The sequence below is a fragment of the Spea bombifrons genome, chromosome 7 (genome assembly GCF_027358695.1).
Source record: "Spea bombifrons isolate aSpeBom1 chromosome 7, aSpeBom1.2.pri, whole genome shotgun sequence".
In the NCBI taxonomy this organism is placed as follows: Eukaryota; Metazoa; Chordata; class Amphibia; order Anura; family Pelobatidae; genus Spea; species Spea bombifrons.
The window spans coordinates 11,155,857-11,166,124 of NC_071093.1; positions in this window are offsets into that span (position 1 = coordinate 11,155,857).

Consider the following 10,268-nt stretch of genomic DNA (forward strand, 5'->3'; position numbering starts at 1 on the left):
AAAAGTTACTTCAAACAATAAGCCATACAAGTGAACTTGTAACATATACTAGAGTATAGTCCCTAACACAGGAGTGTTTGGAATATTGTAGTTTGCTGACTTCAATCTACATTATCAAGGTCGAGGCATGAGTGAGATAAGAAATCCCCCATATTAACTGTGTACCATGAAGGGGTAGATGCAGAAGCTCAATGGGGTTGGCGCTTTATAATACTTATTAAAAAAAGGAAGCTTGTGAACAAATGTTATTATACTATGTATGTAAGAAACAAAAAAATACTTGCAATCTCAATAATGTTAACTTTTTAAAAACAATGTTCCAGAAGATGAGCCAGACTCCAGTGATGATACAGATGATACAGATGATTCCACTGATCTTGATGATGATGATGATGACACAGATGGAGACAGCTGTGATGTTGATAGTGACGAAAGTGAAGAAGGTTCCACAGGAACATCCAAATCTTCAAGTAAAGATGATAGTGATGACTAGCTTGGTTCTTTTGGAATATTGATTTATGGTCTATCATTATGCACGTTGGTCATGTGTGCGCTGGTTATCTGTATATTTTAAAAAGCCATGTTGCTAGAGACTTCTGCCTACTTTTAACTACTTGCTTGGTGGCTGGCCATTGGACACTTAATGAGAGAGGTTTTGTGATAATTAAGAGCTTCCTTATACTGAATGGGTGAGGCTCGTTTCTATGAGGTGTACTAACATCTAGTTTATTTTTAAAGAACGTTAAATAAAATTTTAGAATTTTTTTGAATTGTCGCTTCTGTGGGGAGTTACAGGTTTTGTTGTTTGGAGGCCCATTGCTTGCCCAACATTTTAGTGAAGCATGATTGTACTGTAAGATCTGTGGGTTTTTTTTTGTTAAAGGAACAGTCTTACCCCCAAACTTCTTTTATAATGTATACTGGAGTACATTTCTTATCCAATACATTTTACTGAATGTAAATCATTGCAGGCATTCTTTAGTTACAACATTAGACCTCTTTCTCACCCGCCTCCCCCTGGCTGCTGATGCTGAAAGCCCAAAGCTTACTTAAGTATTCCTGCATGTAGGGCTGCCATTTGGATAAATCAGTACTTATCCATTATCCAAGACCATCGGGGAGGCATCCCAAATGTATTCTTCAGCATTATAACGACCCCAAACATGGAGCCAAAGTCATTAAGAACCAAGGAGAAGTTATTAAGAAGTCCTAGAAGGTATGAAGGTATGGCCCCCCACAGAGCCCTAATCTCAACTGCCGTAAGGGGGGAAATGAGTCCCCAGCACTCATAGGGTTAATAATGCACAGTTACTGGGATGACATAATTGGTTTTATCCTCTCTAAATAATAAACTGTAGAATTGTGTAGAAATGTGAACTATGGAATATTAAAAAAATAAAAGGTCTGATTGGCAAAGGTAAAAAGTAATAAGATTCAGGTTTTGAAATTATAAACCAGTTGCGACAGAGTAGCTACATTCTCCGAAGGTATCAATGCATGAAGTTGACATTTAGGCAGCATTACAGATTTCAGTGAAAATGTCATCTATGGAAATTGAAAAAAAAAACAGACATTAAAGTATATACTATGCATTCAGAGGACGTCTGCAAAAAGGCACAACGCATACGCATCAGGATGATAGGAGTTGTATTACTTTACGTCTAGAGACATCAACGTGTTCAGCAGACGAAAGTTAAAAAGGGGCATTACGAAAAAACCTTTGTGAGTAATAGAAAGAAACCTGTGCTAAAGCATTTCTATATCAGGTCAAATGCGAGTTAGTAGTTCGAAAGATGATCTTCTTGATTTTAGTCTCTACGTTATTAGATTTAAATACATTTTCTCAGATGTATGAAATGTTCAAGGTCTAGTTCCCCTAGTTATGTGATAAGGCAGCCATGATGACCAAAGATTGATAAATTAGAAATAAATTGATACAGAGGAAGAGAACTGTACAGTGGAATGGAAAAACCTTCATATCACTAAGGCTCTGCTCAGACCTGTGGTTATAAATAATATTTAGGACATATTTATTTAAAGTAGCAAAAATATTAAGTTCATACCGTGTAGGTTTTATGCTTGTTCTCGCACCCTACCGACAATACGAAAATACAACTTACTGTATATAAAAGAAATTGTGTGAGTTTTTCATTTAAATAAATGAATAATTCTGTTGGAGCAGCATATGGAAGATGGCATGACATGGTGTGGCTAAATATGTGCATGGTACGCTCAAAAATAGGTAACATATTTTATCCAAGCTTTAGTGTCAGGGAGGCCACCGATGGTTTGTATAACGTAGCACACAAGCACATCACAAGTACACCACAAGGCAATTTTTGTGTTTTCAGATCTCCCAAGAAAGTCTTCCGAAGCCGAAGGATCTCATCAACATGTAAAGTCTTAAACAGAAACAATTTACAATACGTAATCACTGTTCCTGGAGCGTGAAGAAAAATATAATTTATACATAAGTGGATTAATAAATTGAGAAGAACTCTCGCCACATTTATATCCCCTAAACGCATAGTCGATACGGCACAGGCAGAATTTCAAACTCTATAATGTTCTCCCAGTATGGATTATCCAAGATTAGGTCTTCAAGGATGAATTTAATACTTTTTCAGTCACCGGTTTCTTTATTAAAATGCCCATCTGAGATTTCACTTTTAGGATTTGGATAATAGATTTTGAACGGCAAATGTTGAAGTGAAATATAAAATTTAATTCTTGCCTTTGAAAAATCTAAATGCAGTAATGGAAAAAAAAAACACAATGCTACAATTCAAACAATGCCGCTGATCACTGAGTACATTTGACTCATTGTGATAATGTAGCATTTCTTGTAACTGTTATTAAGGGGGGAGCTTTTAATTCAAAAGTTACTATAAAATAACTTCCTTTGTGTATTTCAAAGAGAGATAAAGAAATAAATCGCTAATTCGTATAGGAAAAAATCAGTAGATTAACTGTGGTTGAAAGTTGAAGGGTTTAAAACTCTAGATGACTACTTTGGTCTTAATTTTGTTATTCAAAGTAAGATGGTAAATAGGATGCATGAAACAGCTCCTCTGAATCGCCGGTCTCTCCTATTTATTATATTTATTAGTTCTAAGGAAGGATGAAACTGGAATTGGAGTCCACACGCACTTTTTAATCATGGAAGAACTGGTAACTTTCACTAGAGTGGGAAGACCAGGGAACAAATATATAGTGTCCACAAATAAACATCTGAGTAGATTGTTGGTTTTGGCCACTAGAATTGGTTAAAGGTGCTGTTCTTAGTGGATTTGTATGGCACCTTCCCTGTATGGTGACTGCCTACCACCTTCCTTTTGTAGTCAATTCGTCTTCTTAAAATATTGGTTACTTAGAAAGTGTAGTTTAGGTTTAAAAGTGGCCCAACCAATGGAATTATCCAGTAAGCAGGAACATTCTACATTGTTGATATGGTAATAAAGATTTAATCCATGGCACTAGAATGGTCTCCTAGTCCCAACAAATAGTAGGAGAAGATTAATGTCTCAGTCCTGGAAGAGCGGGTCAGAACCAAGCCAACTAAAGTCCTCTTTGACTTCCATACTGATGTCTGAAGTCTTCATACATGTTCGGCGAGCTTTCTTTATGTGAGCCGGACCCAGCATGTGACTTGGTTTGTGCCTAACCACATCATATGGACAAGGTTTCTGCCCAGCTTGTGCTGCCTTCAGGCTTCTCCTGGCCAGTGCCACCCACTAACGCCTGCATACTGGGCATAAGAAGACCGAAAATATATTACTTATTGAAGCAGCTGCATTGAAGTGAGCATGTTAGTGGTTTGCTTTTCCTTTAATTCCAGGAACCATTTTTGAAATGAATCATTATTTTGTCTCATTTCTCATTTTCTAGAGGTAATTTTCTTGTGAATCATCTTTCAAATTACAGCAATTTTCTACCTAAAAATAAATCCCATTGGTGCCCACAGATTTTTTTTGTTCAAAATAGATTTTATGCCTTAGTTATTTAAATCAATTCTCTTATTTTCCATCACTTTTTATTTCACGTCACCTTATTTCTCCAACTGCTTTCCTTGCAGCTGTCCCTGATTGCTTCCAGACATCTTCATTGAACCCTGCAGGCTTACCGGACAAAATTATGGGGAGAAGGAAGTTGAAGGAGGGGGTCTGTTCATGACAATGTGTGGCCCCGTGAACTAGAACCGCTCCAGCTTTGTCTTCATATGTATAGAAAATACCTCTAACTATTGAAGAAGAAAAATCACTTTTGTTATATTACCCTAGCTGTATTGTTCTGTTCTCCCGGTTCTTTTAGTCACTTTGTCAGTAATAATCTGAGAAGCGGGGGTGCCAGACACAGCACAATAGTAATTAACGTGCTGAATCGCAGGGTAATTGCCATGTATCGAACATACAGCTGGGATTCACAGAATGACGCGCCACTTAAATCATGTACAACCTTAGGTAAGCTGTGTATGCAGATTCTCCATCCAGGATCTCGGGGTTCTCCCCAAGTGTAAAGGTCATGGACCTCCTTGTCTAGAAAGATACCAACTGCACCCCACTGAAGAAGCCCAGGAGAGGCCAAAAGGAATGGCTGCGGTTGTTGGTTGCATTGTGTGGAGGAACTTTGTCTTGGATTTTGGTTCTAGGGCTTTTGCCTTGTGGGCACAGTTAGATATATTGATGAAGGTTTTCCTTCTGTAATGGTACAGGAGAGATCAAAATTGAGGCTCCCTTTAGACTAAGAGCCATGGCTCTTGTTAGAAATGGTTAAATTTCCAGCCGGATATCACTGGCCTCTTGAATAAATGCAATGATTATTTCTGAGCACGATAAAGAAAGAATACCTGCATCAATTAGTAAGCGGGTCAATGCAAATGCAAATAAATGGAATGATTATTTGGCTGGAATGGACCTTTAAAATGGAACAAATGGGAAAATGCCACAGATGATCAGAATATTAAAAAATGCCTATTTTCGGTAATAACTGTTTTCAACATGGAAGTTTGAATGATGTTTGAAATAAGCAATTTGCACAGCTATTTCCCATCTCTTCTGCTGAGAAGCTTGTGTCCCAGCATGGAGCTGACCTTCCCTTTTGAAAATGGCTACTTATCTAACAGATTGAAATACCTGTAACTTTTTTCAATTGATGAAGTTTCAAGGGAATGCCAACAATACCCATAGCAGCATTGTTTCCGCAGCACACAAGCTCAGTCCTTGAATTGAAGAATCAGAAAACCTTCCATAAAAATGCTAAAAACGTGTAGTTGTTTATCACTTGTTCATTAATCCCTAATGAAAGTGAATGGTTTTTAGACGAGTGATCCATTTTAAAAAAAACCTTAAAAAAGTAGGCAATTAGGCACGTGTCACTGTGGAAAAATAAGGATATTAAACTTGTAATATGGAGTGCTTGAGTTATAATACAGCCCAGGCAAGGATACTGCCTATTACCGCAGATCGTAATCACTATAGCAGATGATTGAGGAATATAATGTGCTCCCAGGTATATTTCTGTCCAAAAGAATTGTTGTGGGTTACTTCCAGCGAATGATGTGATGGATGAATCAGTTTCAGGTACCTGCGGAGGATGAGCTATGGGTTCAGAGAACTTTGGGGCACACTGCCCTCTAGTGGAGCAGAAGCCAATGTTTCATTTCTTCTGCAAAAAAAGTGTGATTTTATAAAAGACAAGAGCCAGCTGTCCATCTCACAGTGAATAGTAATAAAATAGACCCAAAAAAGGAAAACGTTTTAAAAATATGCCTTTATTTACACTGAAGCTTGCCTGAACATCATTTTACCTTTAGGGTACAAAAAAGCCAAAGAGCACTGCCCCACTTAGGGCATATTTATACTGAGGATCAAGGACTATTATTTACTGAACCAGTTCCCGTTTCTTTCCAATGTTCATGCAGTCTTCGTCATCATTTTATCATAGCCATATTCCATCTCTTCATCACAATAACACAAATGCCACATGCCAGCACATTTCAGCTATCTCAACTACTCACCAACATATTGCTATCGCATTCACCTGCAAATCCATTATCTTTTTGGCCCTATGGCCCAATGATATATATATATATATGCTCATCCAAGGAGATATTCAGAAACTGTGGAGACCTTCATATACAACCTATACTGTATTGTATAAGCAGATATATCATGTCCTGAAGAACCTCTGTGTATAAATCAAAAATCCATCACTAGAAGACCTGCTATGGTGTTTTAATAATGAACAAAAGCCAAGTAGACTCAAAGACACCATTAAAAAATTGGATCCATGCACATAAAGAATATTCTATAAGAATATATTATTACACACTCTGTACCCCCAACAGAAAGGCTTGTCTCGCTACAGTACACAGTTACACTGCTACATTTTCTGCATTAGGAAAGAAACCCCTATGCAAAACAAGAAGCAGCTCATGGCTTTGGGTATACAGCAAGCTATCAGGCTATGCCCTCACCTGGACAAGCAATACCTCCACCTGGATTCTCCAATGACTTGTTAAGAATGGGGGAACGTGTTCAATGCTTTGCCCATCCCTCTGGAAAGAAAAGATTTAATATAAAAAGCACATCTTTCCCCATACTTTGAAGTATTACATCCACTATAAATCAGCTTGTTTGGGAGTTCATATTATGCTGATTAATGTGTCAGATCTAGATTATTAAAGCTCTAGCCTATGTTGGCGATTTCTAGGTTCTCAGCTTATAGTATATTCATCAAGTGGGTGATACAGTGTTGTGTGAGATGATATCAATTCATTGCTATTTTATTATGGGGACAATTCATCAAAATGTCTAAAATAACTCACTGATTGATGAATGAGCCCCACAAAATAACACAGCATAAAGTGATGGTATCTTAAATAAGATCATATCAACCATTTGATAAATAAGGCCTATTCATTGTGAACTGTATTGGTGACATGGTTAAGTGGTTACATTTTATTAATTCATGTTTTACAGACTATTAGAATTTAATATTGAGTGTAAAAATATGTAACGGTTTAAAGGGAAAGTGATGTCAATTCTTCCAGGCATCAGTAAGACACACAGTTTACCCTTTATTGTTTATTGTATTGGGGGGCACCACTGCTGGGTTTACTGCATCCAGCTCCTAGGAGGCACCACCACTAGGTCTACAGCACCTACCTTTTGGCAGGCACCACTTTTGAGTCTTCTCTACTGTCTTCTGGCAGGCACCACCACTAGGTCTACAGAACCCACCTCTTCGCAGGCACTACAAACTGAGTTTTTGACTGGGACCACATCCGGCTCTACTGCACCTACTTCCCAGCAGGTACCACCGTTGGGTCTCCTACACTGACCTTTTGGCTGGCCATACCTCTGGGTCTATATGAGCACTTTTACTTATAATAGTGTTTTCCCCTATTGTGGCAGAATTCAGGATAAACAGACCAAGCACATCTCCAGTGAGAAACACTGCCTAGTTATTCACTCAGCAGCTGCCTGATGACCAGAGCCATGTCGTATGGGGTTGTGGCACCGTATGGAAGCTTTATCTCCATAATGCTTGCTAACAGAACAGAGATCTATGTTACGGTGCCCCTAACCAGTTCAGTGCCCATAGGCACCCACCTAGGTTGCAATATGGAATAGCCACTCTGCAAATTACCACATGTTTAAAAGAAAAGTGACAAGGGTACCAGTAGAAACATTATGGCGGATAATTAGATAAACGTGATATTTGGTGAAAAAATTCTCTGCCCAAAGAAATGTATAAAAAATCACAATACTTCTCCTATTTCACAGCTGCTACCCTAGAACAGCATTCTCCAGATGCTGATATCAAACAACAAACTTCAGCTTAGGGGCGCTCGTGAAAAAAGAGAGAAGAAAAAAAACAACAATAGTGTAGCCAATAATAACATATATAATATCTCATTTGGTAGTAAGTATTGCACTCATGATCATGTTTGTCAGGAGCTCCAAGTTTCTGTTACACACAAACATGTATCTATATATATATATACAGTATATATATATATATACACAGTATATATATATATATATATATATATATAATTTCTGTGGGAGCGGTGTCTGTATAATCTATGGCTCTGGGCAGGGTCGGACTGGTGATGACCAGGTGACCCTGGCACTTTAAGGCCAGCGGCTGCCTGATGACGCAAGTTCATCTGACGGCTGGATACATTTTTGTGCTCACGTGGTGTGCAGCGGGACACATCCAGCCGGTGGCCGCACGCTCCAGCACCTTATCTGCCTCTGGAGTGATAGATTGGGTGAGTATGTGGTGCTCTCTGCAACTAAAATGCAAAGCTGATACCGTCCTCATACCAGTATTTTAGTTCCAATCATGTTTCTATCCCATGGTATCTCAGAATGTGATTATAATTATTTTTAGAGGGGATTTCAGAGCATTCATTGGTGCTTTGCAGATGCACAGTATGTGTTACCCAGGTGCTGGGGCAGAAATAGATATCTGTCTATATGCTGGCAAAATGAATACATTAGATTTCATTTCGCTTCATAAGCGGCTGATATGTACACGTCAGGCCGGTATTAATGCTGCTTTAGTTCTCTTTTTCAGACGTTCTGCATTCGTTTAGTAATGAAAGGAGGTTTGCTCTGTCAGTCCTATAGCCCAATATATTATAACACGCTTGGAACTAGACTGGCCTTAAAGAAAACAAAGTTTTGTAAAGCAATATTTTGCAAGAAAATGTATTTCTTACATGGTGACAATCCCATGATTAAACAAAATACCAAAAGCTTTTAAATATAAGGGGTTTTGTAAAAATGGTGATTCCGGTGCAATTTTTTTTTAAAAAAGGTCATGTAACCATAGCAACCATGGATCAGCACATTGTCTCTTAATATGGAGTCACCAATAAATCACATGACTACAATGGGGACCATCAGGCTGCAGATAAAACTTTATTGGAACAATGCGAATACAAACATTTCATCAATGCAATACCAAATCACTTTATCCAATACTGTATTTAAGGGAGAGTTAACAGGAGACTTTACAGTAGAGTTGTGTTGAGTTCAGCTCCTTGACTTTCCTATTCATGATGAGCTTCTGCTGTAGAAAGTACTTTGCAGGCCCTGTAAAATGTACAGCTAAATCAGCAAGATTTCTTTCGGTTTACACATTGAGTCATGCATTATACAGGGCAAACTCAGACCTTCTTAATGGGGAAACATACTAATGTTGGCCCTTCATAATGAATAGGGAAGAGGGTTAAAACCACAAATCTCCTTCCAACTATCCCTTTAGTGAATAGACCACAATCAGGGCCAGACTGGGGGTAATGGGGCGGCCCAGACACTTTAAGGACAGCAGCCACTTAATGACATTGGGGCGGCCACCAGCTGGATATGACAGGCTGCTTCTTACATTTTTATGGCCACTTAGAGGGCAGCCGGGCATAGCCAGCCCATGTCCACACACTACAACGCTGGGTCTGCCGCTGGAGGAGATCCCATTTGCCCAGTGTGTCAGATGGCTAGTCCAGGCCTGACCCCAATCATGGTCTATTGCTGCAGAATGGAGAGCTAATGCTTATTGTGCTGTCCTTCTCCATGGTGCTGAATCTGAAAGCTCCCTGCCTTATCCACATGTAATGTGTAATGAATAGCATGAGTTTGGGAAGGAATTGCATGAACAGTGATCCCTGATAGAACTGGCACTGGCATCTACAATGGCTCCATTACTATCCTGATATGTTTTACACAAAACAATAAATTTATACTGTTTCTGCCAAGAATTTGCTTTGATTCTTCTATGCGGCATAATGATCTGTTACAATAATCATATTAATTATTATGTTAATAAAAGTCACATCCACGTATTTGAAAAAAATATATAATAAAGTGCATCAGAACCTGTTGACCAAGTAATTTGCATTAAGGAATTCTAGGCATGCAATTTAGTGGATAATTAAATCGGATGTTCCCTATATGAACAATCTCCCATAAAATGTACATCTGAAATTGTATGATGACCTCTAGAACAATAGTAGATGTTTCAAAAGAGAGATATATTGTTCTGGAAAATGAAATATCTTTTTTTAATCTGAACACTGGCGCCCCCTCGTGTCCGTTTACAAGATCGGTTTGTCTGAAATCCTGTTTCTAAGTCCCTTCCATAAGGAACAGACCTGTTGAATTCTGCCGCATTCTGGAACATTTTAAAGAAATACAAAATTATTCTTTAGAGATCTTTGGGTGTCATAAAATCCCTTTTTTATTTTATATATGATCTTG